Genomic DNA, 14,325 nt, shown 5'->3' with positions numbered 1-14,325 from the left:
GTAGGCAGCAGCGACTAATAGCAGTTCCAGTATTATTACAATGCAACCTCTGATTATCACTCGTCACATTCGCCGTCCATTGATTTTTCCAATCCTGTGATGTTGGCAGAACCATGAGTTGTGGCTACCTGAACTCTTGATTTGTTCTGCACCGCAACATCTAATGCACCATTCTCTGAATCAGTTTAATGAGATGAACAATTCTATTCCATTTCATATCTCAAACCAAACACCAAAGCGTAATCGTTGCATACCTCACAATTGCTCCTACCAAACATAAAGACGGAACCAACCCGTTCCGGTGGAATGGAACCATTACATTCTGTTCCACTTTGTTCTCAAACCAAACACACCCTAAGAGATCAATGATCGACTTGTGTGTCTATGGGGTGCCCCCCTCCCCCCGTATATAAAGGAGTGGAGGGGGAGGGCCAGCCCTCTATGGCGTGCCCTGGAGGAGTCCTACTCCCTCCGGGAGTAGGATTCCCCCCCCCCTTCCCTAGTTGGACTAGGAGAGAAAGAAGGAGGAGAGAGGGAGGAAGGAAAGGGGAGTGCCGCCCCCCTTCCTAGTCCAATTCGGGCCAGAGGGGGAGGGAGGCGCGGCCTGGCCTGGCTGCCTCTTTCTCTCTCTCCACTAAAGCCCACTAGGGCCCGTATACTCCCCGGGGGTTCCGGTAACCCCCCGGTACACCGGTATATGCGCGAACTCACTCGGAACCTTTATGATGTCCAAACATAGGCTTCCAATATATCAATCTTATGTCTCGACCATTTCGAGACTCCTCGTCATGCCCGTGATCACATACGGGACTCCGAACAACCTTCGGTTCATCAAAACACATAAACTCATAATACTGATCGTCACCAAACGTTAAGCGTGCGGACCCTACGGGTTTGAGAACTATGTAGACATGACCGAGACAATTCACCGGTCAATAACCAATAGCGGAACCTGGATATTCATATTGGCTCCCACATATTTTATGAAGATCTTTATTGGTCAAGCCGCATAACGATATACGTTGTGCCCTTTGTCATCGGTATGTTACTTGCCTGAGATTCGATCGTCGGTATCTCAATACCTAGTTCAATCTCGTTACCAGCAAGACTCTTTACTCGTTCTGTAATGCATCATCCCGCAACTAACTCATTAGTCACATTGCTTGCAAGACTTATATTGATGTGCATTACCGAGAGGGACCAGGGATACCTCTCCGACAATCGGAGTGAAAAAGCCTAATCTCGATCTATGCCAACTCAACAAACACCATCGGAGACACCTGTAGTGCACCTTTATAATCACCCAATTACGTTGTGATGTTTGGTAGCACAAAAAGTGCTCCTCCGGTATTCGGGAGTTGCATGATCTCATAGTCATAGGAACATGTATAAGTTATGGAGAAAGCAATAGCAACAAACTAAACGATCATCATGCTAAGCTAACGGAATGGGTCAAGTCAATCACATTATTCTCTAATGATGTGATCCCGTTAATCAAATGACAACTCATGTCTATGGCTAGGAAACTTAACCATCTTTGATTCAACGAGCTAGTCAAGTAGAGGCACACTAGTGACACTCTGTTTGTCTATGTATTACATGTACTAAGTTTCCGGTTAATACAATTCTAGCATGAATAATAAACATTTATCATGATATAAGGAAATATAAATAACAACTATATTATTGCCTCTAGGGCATATTTCCTTCATTATGAGTTATGTGATTTGATGTACCGAAGATAGTTCGGAGTCCCGGATGTGATCACGGACATGACGAGGAGTCTCGAAGTGGTCGAGACATAAAGATTGATATATTGGAAGGCTATGTTTGGACACCGGAAAGGTTTCAGATAGGTTATGGCATTTTCTGGAGTACCGGGGGGTTACGGAAAGCCCCCGAGGAGTTAATGGGCCTTAATGGGCCATGGTGGGAGAGAGGAGGAGGCGGCCAAGTGGGAGGCGCGTGCCCCCGAAGCCCAGTCCGAATTGGGAAGGGGCTCGGCCCCCCTTTCCTTCTCTCCCTCTCCATCTTCCTTCTTCTCCTACTCCAACTAGGGAAGGGGGGAACCTACTCCTACTAGGAGTAGGAATCCCCCCCTTAGGGGCGCGCCATAGGAGGCCGGCCCTGCCCTCCTCCACTCCTTTATATACGCGGGAGGGGGCACCCCATAGAGACACAAGTTGATCTCTTAGCCGTGTGCGGTGCCCCCTCCACAGATTTCCACCTCGGTCATATTGTCGTAGTGCTTAGGTGAAGCCCTGCGTCGTTAACTTCAACATCACCGTCAACACGCCGTCGTGCTAACGAAACTCTCCCTCGGCCTCAGCTTGATCTAGAGTTCGAGGGACATCACTGAGCTGAACGTGTGCAAATCATGGAGGTGTCGTGCATTCGGTACTTGATTGGTTGGATCATGAAGACATTCGACTACATCAAGTGCGTTACTTAACGCTTCCGCTTTCGGTCTATGAGGGTACGTAGACACACTCTCCCCTCTCGTTGCTATGCATCCCTAGATAGATCTTGCGTGATCATAGGAATTTTTTGAAATACTGCGTTCCCCAACACAAGTGTTACATAAACATTCTCAAAAACCCAGTCCCATCGAGATTGTTGAGACACTAGAAGTTCTGTTTCACAAAGATCCAACTGAAGTTCATCAGATGACTAAAGCAATGTATGAATGCAAAATAGATGAGTAAGGTGAAAGATGTGCAGACTATTATGATAATGTAACTGCAATGGTAGTTGATATTCCCGAAACACCTAAGAATCATTTGATGTTCTCCTTGCTTTATGAAGCAATGCTCAAAAACCATGAGATTGGATTGCAGAATCAACAAAAGTTGTTGGTAAATAAGGTAGAGATTTTCAAAAGGAAATGCAACACCAAGAGGAACAAGGTTGGAGTTCTAGCAAACTATCTGTCTTTACTACAAATAAAAACGACATTGGAAAAGGGATTGTGCAAAGTATCTGGCAGATAAGAACTCATCTTCTGGTAAAGGTATAAAAGTTATACTCCCTCCGTCCCAAAATTCTTGTCTTAGATTTTTCTAAATACGGATGTATCTAGTTACGTTTTAGTGTTAGATACATCTATATCTAGACAAATCTAAGACAAGAATTTTGGGACGGAGGGAGTACAAGTTAATGTTATTGATATTCTACTTGCTAAAAATTCCAAGTCTTGTGTATTTGATACCGGGTCGGCTGCTCACATATGCAACACCACACAGGGACTACGGAAAATTCGCAAGCTGGGAAAGAATGAAGTCATGATTCCTGTCAGAAATGGTGATGGGATCTCCGCTCATGTCGTCGGTGTCATATCATTAAATTTACCTTTAGGATTTATATTAGAGCTAAATAATTGTCATTTTGTTCCAAAGTTAAGTAGGAACATTATCTCTGGATCATGTTTGATAAATGACGGTTATTCTTATAAGTCTGAGAACAATGGGTGTTCAATATATTATAAGGATATGCTTTATGGATTTGCACCCATGATTGGTGGATTATTCATATTAGATCTTGAAAGTGAGGAAGAAGTCTATAACATCAATGTTAAACGTCTTAAGAAGATTGATGATACCACTTATATGTGGCACTACCATCTTGGTCATATCAGAAAGAAATGTATGCAAAAACTTCATAAAGATGGAGTGTTGACATCGTTTGATTTTTGAATCATTTGATACATGTGAAGCTTGTCTGATGGGTAAAATGACCAAAACATCATTCATTGGTCATCCTGAATGAGAGCTTGAAGTATTGGATATAATACATGGCGATGTATGTGGACCAATGAGTGTTCCAACGCGCGGTTAATACGTCTCCAACGTATCTATAATGTATGAAGTATTCATGTTGTTATTTTATCATTCTTAGGTGTTTTACAATCATTTTATAGCAACTTTATATCATTTTTTTGGGACTAACCTATTGACCCAGTGCCCAGTGCCAGTTGCTATTTTTTGCTTGTTTTTTACATCTCAGGAAATCAATATCAAACGGAGTCCAAACACTGCGAAACTTTACAGAGATTTTTTTGGACCAGAAGGAACCCAATGGGCCAGAGCAGCACCTGGGGGGGTTCCAGAGGCAGGCACAACCCACCAGGGCGCGTCAGGCCCCCTGGCGCGCCGAGGTGGGTTGTGCCCACCTCGTGGCCTCTCGGACCCCCTCTTTGCACTATAAATTCCCAAGTATTCTGAAACCCTTCGGGGTTAACCTAGATCAAAAGTTCCGCCGTCGCAGGGCTCCGTAGCCACTGAAAACCAATCTAGACCCGTTCCAGCACCCTGCCAAAGGGGGGAATCATCTTCGGTGGCCATCTGCATTACCCCGGCGACCACCACGATGAGGAGGGAGTAGTCCACCCTCGGGGCTGAGGGTTTGTACCAGTAGCTATGTGATTAATCTCTCTCGCTCTCATGATCTATATCATGGGCTTTGTTAATATAGTCAGATCATATGATGTTTATCCCCTCTATACCCTTGTTGTGATGAATTGAATCTTTACCCTTTGAAGTTTTGTCTTGTCGGATTGAATGTTCAGATTTGAGAACACATGATGTATGTCTTGTGGTATGAATACTTGAGGTGACAATGGGGTATCTTATTGATTCACTTGATATACGTTATGGCACTCAACTTGCGGATTCCCGCGGTGATATTGGGGTAATCTATGCATAGGGGTTGATGCATGTTTTTATTATCTTTTCTCCGATAGAAACTTTGGGATCTCCTTGTAGTTCTTTGTGTGGATTGACTATTATGAATATGAATTTGCTTTGGTGTTATTCTAGTACGAACTCTAGGATAGATCGAACGGAAACAATAGCTTTGTGTTATTTTAGTACGAACTCTTGAATAGATCGAACAGAAAGAATAGCTTTGAGGTGGTACCCTACAAGCAATTTCTATCTTTTGTTCTCCGCTAATAGGAACTCGAGAGTGATTCTTTATTGCACTTTGAGGGATAATCATATGATCCAACTATGTTAGCATTGTCGAGAGATTGCACTAGTGAAAGTACGGACCCTAGGCCTCGTTTTTAAGCATTGAAACACCGTTTTTTGCCCGTTTACTATTTGCTACCTTGCTGTTTTTATTTATTCAGATTATAAAAATACATTTCTACCATCAATATTACACTTTTATCACCATCTCTTCGCCGAACTAGTGCACCAATACAATTTGCCATTGTATTGGGTGTGTTGGGGACACAAGAGATTTCTTGCATTTGGTTGTGGGATCGTTTGGGAGAGACCATCTTCATCCTACACCTCTCATGGATTGATAAACCTTAGGTCATCCACTTGAGGGAAAATTGCTACTGTCCTACAAAACTCTGCGCTTGGAGGCCCAACACGTGTCTACAAGAATAAAGTTGCGTAGTAGACATCAAGCTCTTTCTCGGGCGCCGTTGCCGGGGTGGTGAGTGCTTGAAGGTCTATCTTTAGATCTTGCAATTGAATCTTTTAGTTTCTTGTTTTATCACTAGTTCTGTTTATAAACGAAAACTACAAAAAATGGAATTTAGGTTGCATCATATTATTGATCATCTTTATAATATCTTTCTTGAAAATGATGGTTCAGAAAATTGTGCTCAATTGTTAGAAGAAGAAGTCAATAAAAATGCTTGGCACAAAATATTTGAGTGATGAGCACGATTGCAATGTTGTTAGTATGAGTTCTTTGAATAACCAAAATGCTAATGATGATTGCACAAGTCATGACAAAAATGTTTCTTATAAGCATGTCACTTTTTGCGGAGTGAATTGGGAGTGCAATTGCGCATCAAAAATGGAAGATAGATTTTGTAAGAAGCATAAATATTTAGAAGCGAGAAAGTTGAGAGGCTAGATGATTGTGCTGAAAGATTTAATTTTTTTCGCCATCCTTGTGAACTTTGCAATGAACATGGTCATTTAAATCTCCAATGCAAATTCTTTCATGATCAAATTGTGTCCAAAATTTGTGATAACTTGATTACCCTTGAGCATCATAAAGAGCTTAGTCTTCTTTTGGGGTATGAAGAAATGAAACGTATAACTAAGGGTATTACAAAATTTAATCTCGAGACGTTTCTTGATTTTGATCTAGAGGAAATTTATATGTATTGTGTGGTAAATTGCATTGAGAATCCTTATATTGCCAAATGGCTAAAGTCAAGAAAACAAATGGAATATGAAGAGAGTACTAATGAAAGGGAAAATGTTTCCCAATACCCTCCTAGTTTTTATTATGATGAATCAGGTAACGAGGAGGAGCTTCCTATCCAATCAATCTCTTCAACGAGAAGGTTGAAAGAATTAATTAAACCCACACATGGTGTGGTGAATAAGAAGAAAACAAGAAAGATTAGAGGTAAAAAAGTATATCTCCCAAATAATGTTGCTCCCATCACCATCGTGCCTCATGAAAGTGAATCAAATATGTTGATGGAGGATGATGATATTGATGATGATGATTTTGCTATGCATATTGCTTGTTGTGATGATTAAGGTTGGGAAGATAATGATACTTCTTATAATCTTGGAAACCTTTTTGGCACCAACTTGGGAAATTATGATGATAGCAATTGTTATACCATTGGTGCTATTCATACTATTAATGATAAGAATGATTATGCTTATGATATGCGAAGCCACAAGCTTGGGGATGCTATGTTTGATGAGAATGACATGTTTGAGAATTTATTTGCTGCAATTAATGTTTGTCCCAAGCTTGGGGAGGCTATTTTTAATGAAGATGATCTTTTTAGCCCCCCTACTTTGAATGATCAAACTTATTTTGATGATAGCATGCCTCCCATTTATGATGATTACATTGATAAAAGTGGGTTTGGAAGAGTGTCAACTCTAGGTAGTAGTGATCCCACTACTTTGGAGGGTGTTGAATCTTATTACAATATTGATGAAAGTGGATTTGGAGAGGTCATGACTTTATTTAGTGATACATCCACTATTTTGGAAGAGGTTTCAATTGACTATGGCAATAAATTTGCTATCTATGATGATCATTATGATGACATGTATGCCATAGAGAGTAATAATTTTTCTATGCTTGTGGATCATGAAAAGAATGCTTTATGTAATGGTTATATTGATGAATCTATTCATGATGCTACTGAAAATTATTATGAGAGAGGTACTTATGATGCATCATGTTCTCTTCATGTTTCAATTCTTATCTTTTATGTGAGCATCATTGAAATCATCATGCCTAGCTTAAAAGGCATTAAAGAAAAGCGCTTGTTGGGAGACAACCCAACACTTTTACCTACTGTTTTTGTGAGTTCACATGATTATGCTACTGTATTGATCATGTTTATTGCTTTTGTTTCAATAAAGTGCCAAGTAAAGCCTTTAGGATCATGTTGGGTGATAATTGCTTTGATCTTGCTGAAAAACAGAAACTTTTGCACTAAGGAAAACAATTCTCATTTTTAACAGAAGCGTGATAAAATGCTAATTATTTTTGCAGAAGATTAATATACAAATTTATCAGGTTTTCCTCATTTTTCATAATTTTTGGAGTAGCAGAGATATGGTTTGAGTACAAATTACTACAGACTGTTCTGTTTTTAACAGATTCTGTTTTCAATGCATAGTTTGCTTGTTTTCTAGTTTCCATGGCTTATATTGCTCAATATAAATTGTGGAAATGATATGCTACAGTAGGAATTGTGCGGAAACAATTATGAATCTTGTCTTTGACAGTACCAAAGTGAAATGGTTTGCTCTTTATCATACTAACCTATCTCACGAAATTCCGTTAAGTTTTGTGTGATTGAAGTTTTCAAGTTTTGGGTGAGATATCGACATGAGGGGAATAAGGAGTGACAATACCCTAAGATTGGGGATGCTCAAGGCACCCCAAGTTAATATCCAAGGAATATCCAAGCAACTAAGCTTGGGTATGCCCCGGAAGGCATCCCCTCTTTCGTCTTCAACATTATCGGTAACCTCACTTGGAGCTATGTTTTCATTTGTCACATGATATGTGTTTTGCTTGGAGCATCAATTTATTTTGTTAGGATTTTCTTGATGATATTTATAATAATGTTTAGCATCTTTTATTTCAATAAAAGTTGCAATGATAGCCTTTTCCATGCTTATTTTGCGAGTATACGTGTTGTTGTTTGAAAACAGAAAGTTTACCACCGTTGCAAAAATTCCTTAGAAAAGTTAGAACGTGATAAACTGTTGAAACTTTTTGAAAAATGGGCTCTGATAAATTTTCTACAGTGTGGTAAATATTCATAATGTTTGGAGTTGAATAAGTATTGATACTCTTGCATTCTTTACAGATTGTACTATTTTGGCAGATTGCTGTTATGTTTGCATTGTTTGCATATGTTTGCTTGTTTAATGATTCTATTTGAGGATAGGAGTATTAAATATGCAGAGGCATTTAGTATGCAATGTTGAATAATAATTTTAGTGAATTGCTACAGTAGAGAATGATAAGGTTTTTGCATTGGTTTATACTAACTTATCTCACGAGTACTTGTTGAGTTTTGTGTGGATGAAGCTTTTGCGATTTAGGAAAACCGTGATATGAGAAGAATTAAGGAGACACAAAAGCTCAAGCTTGGGAATGCCCAAGGCACCCCAAGATAATATTTCAAGAAGTCTCAAGCATCTAAGCTTGGGGATGCCCCGGTAGGCATCCCACCTTTTCTCTTCAACAATTATCGGTTAGTATCTGTTGAGCCTAAGTTTTTGCTTCTTCACATGAGTTGTGTTATTCTTAAGATGTCATTTTGTTTTAATTTGCTTGCTGTTTTAATAAAATTCTTAGATATGAACATTTTAAATAAAATAGAGTCCTCAAATAGTTGCCAAGGAGGCTAAGTAAGCGGCATTCACATTCTGTCAACGAAGCTCTTTTCTATGTCATTTACTCTTGTGCTTAACTTATATCCTATTAGTAAATTGTTGAATAAATTGAATTCACGAAGTTGAAATCATATTATGCCTAGTGGTAGGTTCACATTGGGTTTATAAAGTGAAATCTTTTGAGGCTTGACAATCACAATATTGGTCATACAAGCAATTCACAAATAATTAGTATAAGGAAGAGAACTTTCACATGCAAATACACTATCATGGAAATCTTTTGTGATTGTGAGCCCCCATCAAAATATTATATGCCAAAATTGTTGACGTTGGACAAGGAAGACAACGTAATGATTTATGTTTGTTCATATTCACATAGAATTTATATTGTCATAGATCCTTCAACATGTGGTGCTTGCCCCCATCTTCGCTAGCCAAAAATTCCGCACCAAGTAGATATACTACTTTTTCATCCAAAAACCCTTAAACCCAAATCTTATTTTCAAGAGTCCACCATACCTACCTAAGGATTGAAAAATATCCCTCAAGTAAGTTGTCATCGGTGCAACAAGGCAATAAAAATTGCTTCTAAAAGTGTATGATAATTTAGTGTAAGAGAAAATTGAGCGTTGTACGAACTTCTGATGGCAAAGTAATAAAAGCAATGGACTGCATAATAAAGGTTGCTATCATAAGAAGCAATACAACGTGACATTCTTTTGCACTAAGGGATTGAGCATACAAACAAATAAACGCATGGCAACCTCTGCTTCCCTCTGCGAAGGGCCTATCTTTTACTTTTCAGTATTTACTTTTATGCAAAGAGTCAAAGTTTTTCTCTTTATTCCTTTTTATTTTTCTCTTTTGGCAAGCATCATGTGGTGAGGAAAGATCTAGGCACATATATCAAGTTGGATATGGGTAGCATGAGTTATTATTGTTGACATCAGCCTTGAGGTGAATACGTTGGGAGGCAAAACAATAAGCCCATATCTTTCTATGTGTCCAGTTGAAACGTTTTGCTCATGTGTACGCGGTGAGTGTTAGCAATCATAGAAGACTATATGATGGTTGAGTATGTGGAGCTCTTACTTAAACTCTGTTGAATAAGTTGAATTGCAATTGCTTGGTGACTAAAAACATAGGTTGTTGAGTTTCAAGAGAATTCATTGTTTGAACCTTAACATGTGAATTGGTTGCTACCATAACATGAGAAGTTTCATAAGAAAGAATTGTTGTTATGATGCTAGGAAAAGTGATTGAAATTATCATTGATCAAACTTATGCACTTTGCTAGCATTCACACTTCATAAATTATTTCTTTTATCATTTACATACTCGAGGACGAGTAGGAATTAGCGGTGGATACTTATACTTCATAACCTTCACTAACGATTTGAGTAGATATCGACATATCTATTTAATGAAGCATAAGTCTGAAACATTTAAAAAGTTCAAAGAATTTTAGAATGAAGTTGAGAATCACCGTGGCAAAAAGATAAAATTTCTACGACCAGATCGTGGAGGAGAATATCTAAGCTATGAGTTTAGCAAGCATAAGTGATCGTGGGATCGTCCCACAACTTACCCCTCCCGGTACTCCACACAAAAATGGTGTATCAGAAAGGCGTAATCGACCTTCGTTAGACATGGTCAGGTCAATGATATCATATACCGATCTACCTTATAATTTTGGTGATATGCACTTGAAATAACAATATATACACTGAACAAAGCTCCGTCTAATTCTGTTGAGATGACACCATATGAGTTATGGAATGGCAAGAAACCAAATTTGCCGCTTCTCAAGATTTTGGGTTGTGAAGCTTATGTAAAACATTTAAAGACAAACAAGCTTGATCCCAAAGTAGACAAGTGCTACATTGTAGGTTATCCCAAAGAAATATTTGGATATTCCTTCTACCAAAAGTCTAGTGACAAAGTGTTTCTCGCAAAAGGTGGATACTTTCTTGAGGAAGAGTTTCTCGCTAAAGTAAGTGGGAGGATAGTGCAGCTTGATGAGATTACTGTCTCTAGAAGTGAAAAGGACTGACAATATGGAATATGTTCCAGAAGTTGTCCGCACAACTGAACCAGAAGTTACTACACCATCTATAGAAACTCTAGTTAAGACTATAACTGAACAACGTAGGACCAGAATAGTTACCGAACCTCCTGAGTGGTTTCATAATGAAAAATTCATCTTAGAGGAAGATGAGCCTGTGCACTACAAGGAAGCAATGGTGGTGCCCAGCTCAAAAGAATGGCTCAAAGCCATGCAATCTAAATGGAGTCCATGTACGAGAATCAAGTTTGGAACTTGGTTGATCCTCCAGTGGGTGTAAAACCCATACGTTGTAAATGGATCTTCAGGAGAAAAATAAACGCAGGTGGCAATCCAACTATCTACAAAGCAAGGCTAGTTGTGAAAGGGTTTTCGCAAGTCGGGGGAGTTGATTATGACGAAAATTTCTCTTTATCAGCAATGCTAAAGTCTGTATGGATTATGATGGCTATACCTGCATATTTCGATTATGAGATATGGTAGATGGATGTCAAGACAACTTTCCTAAATGGAAATCTGAAAGAGTATGTATACATGATACAACCGGAAGGTTTTGTTGATCCAAAGATGTGGGGAAGGTGTGCAAGCTTCAAAGATCAATCTATAGTTTGAAGCAAGCCTCCAGGAGCTGGAATCAACATTTTGATGAAGTAGTAAAAGAGTTTGGCTTCATTAAAAATGATGAAGAAGCTTGTGTATACAGGAAGTTTAGTGGGTGATCTGTAGCATTTCTGATATTATATGTAGATGACATATTATTGATTGGGCATGATACAAAGTACCTTGGCATAATAAAAGACTATTTGAAAGGCGTGTTTTCAATGAAAAACTTAGGTGAAGCTGCATTTATATTGGGTATAAAGATCTATAGAGATAGATCAAGACGTCTGATAGCACTAAGTTAGAGCACGTACATTGGGAAGGTTTTAAAGAGGTTTAAAATGGAGAAAGCTAAGAAAAGTTTTCTCCCAATGTCACATGGCATAACACTTAGCACAAATCAATGTCCCACGATAGTTGATGAGTGGGTGCAAATGAGTGGAGTATCATATGCCTCTGCTATTGGCTCCATCATGTATGCTATGATATGTACAAGACCATATATTTCTTAAATGCTAAGTGTTAGTAGTAGATACGAGAGTGATCTAGGAGTGGCTCACTGGACAACAATTAAGAATATTCTTAACTACCTCGGAAGAACAAAGGACATGCTCCTAGTTTATGGAGGAGATGAAGAACTCATTGTAAATGGTTGCACTGATGATAGCTTCATGACTAATATAGATGATTATAAATCTCAATCAGGTTATGTTTTCACACTTAATGGTGGTGCAGTTGTTTGAAAAGTTTCAAACAAAACACTACTGGGGATTCTATGATAGAAGCAGAGTATATTGCGGCTTTGGAAGCTTCAAAGGAGGCATTCTGGATCAAGAAGTTTCTTGAAGAAATTGGTGTTGTCCCAAAGTGTGATGAATCCAATGGCTCTCTATTGTGATAATAGTGGAGTCATTTCTCAAGCAAAGGAACCAAGATCACACATGCAGACCAGACACATTGAACGCAAGTATCACATTGTCTAACAATATGTTGAGTAGGGCTATGTAAATATTCTCAAGATTGACACAGATTTGAATGTGTCAGACCCGATGGCGAAGGCTCTACCACAAGCAAAGCATGAGCAACACCGGATAGACATAGGTGTTAAAGAGACTATGTAAACTAGATTATTGACTCTAGTGCAAGTGACAGACTGTTGGGAATATGCCCTAGAAGCAATAATATTTGTATTATTATATCTCCACATTCATAGTTAAAGAGTTCATATTCTATGCTATAACTGCTATGATCCTGGAATATGTGATTCAGTGGAAAACTCATATGCACGTGTGGAATGATAAATGGTTAAATAGATGGTTCCTAGTCTTGCCTCTGGGACTAGCTCAAGTGTTGTTGGTGGTCACATTTTTTTGATCATAGGATATCGTTAAGTGCAATGATAGTCCTAAAACAACATTGAGATTATGATATTGGAAGAACGGTCATATTGAATCGACCCAAACTTGTTTGTTGTGAATTAAAATAATATCGTCTATATTCAATTGTAGTAACACAAAGTTTTAATGTGTGATCTTTCTCCTTAGACCATGAGAGTATCGTGGTCACTTCTTACCGTATGGTGGGCTTTGGAGTTGCTCAAATGTCACTTGTAACACGGTGATCATAATAACAACTTACAGGTTCATTGGAAAGTTTGATAGCTGGCTGGATAGCTCAAGAGTGGGATTTTCTCCTCCAACGATGGAGAGATATTCTTAGGGCCCTCTCGGTGTGATGACATCAATCATCGTCTTGCCACACACAAGTAACTTTGTCACGGGGATGCCAGAACACAATAACAAGAAAGAAGAACAAAACCGGTAACAAGGATTTCGGTATAGTGAGCATAGTGATGACTCAGGAGGATACTATTGCATCTTGGGTTTTGTGAAGTATCATGAAGCAAAGGGAACATCACATGATGACCAAAGGTTCATTCGAATATCCTTCGTGTACTCACAGTGACCAATATGTGAAGGAAATATGCCCTAGAGGTAATAATAAAGTTGTTATTTATATTTCCTTATATCATGATAAATGTTTATTATTCATGCTAGAATTGTATTAACCGGAAACTTAGTACATGTGTGAATACATAGACAAACAAAGTGTCACTAGTATGCCTCTACTTGACTAGCTCGTTAATCAAAGATGGTTAAGTTTCCTAACCATATACATGAGTTGTCATTTGATGAACGGGATCACATCATTAGAGAATGATGTGATTGACTTGACCCATCCGTTAGCTTAGCACTATGATTGTTTAGTTTACTGCTATTGCTTTCTCCATAAGTTATACATGTTCCTATGACTATGAGATGATGCAACTCCCGAATACCGGAGGAACACTTAGTGTGCTATCAAACATCACAACGTAACTGGGTGACTATAAAGATGCTCTATAGGTGTATCCGATGGTGTTTGTAGAGTTGGCATAGATAGAGATTAGGATTTGTCACTCCGTGTATCGGAGAGGTATCTCTGGGCCCTCTCGGTAATGCACATCACTATAAGCCTTGCAAGCAATGTGACTAATGAGTTAGTTACGGGATGTTGCATTACGGAAAGAGTAAAGAGATTTGCCAATAACAAGATTGAACTAGGTATTGAGATAATGACGATCTAAAATCGGGCAAGTAACATACCGATGATAAAGGGAACAACGTATGTTGTTATGCGGTTTGAACGATAAAGATCTTCGTAGAATATCTATGAACAAATATGAGCATCCAGGTTCCGCTATTGGATATTGACCGAAAGTGAGTCTCGGTCATGTCTACATAGGTCTCGAACTATAGGGTCCGC

The sequence above is a fragment of the Triticum dicoccoides genome, chromosome 6A, assembly GCF_002162155.2.
Source record: "Triticum dicoccoides isolate Atlit2015 ecotype Zavitan chromosome 6A, WEW_v2.0, whole genome shotgun sequence".
NCBI classification, from domain to species: Eukaryota; Viridiplantae; Streptophyta; class Magnoliopsida; order Poales; family Poaceae; genus Triticum; species Triticum dicoccoides.
This window is presented reverse-complemented; position numbering follows the sequence as displayed.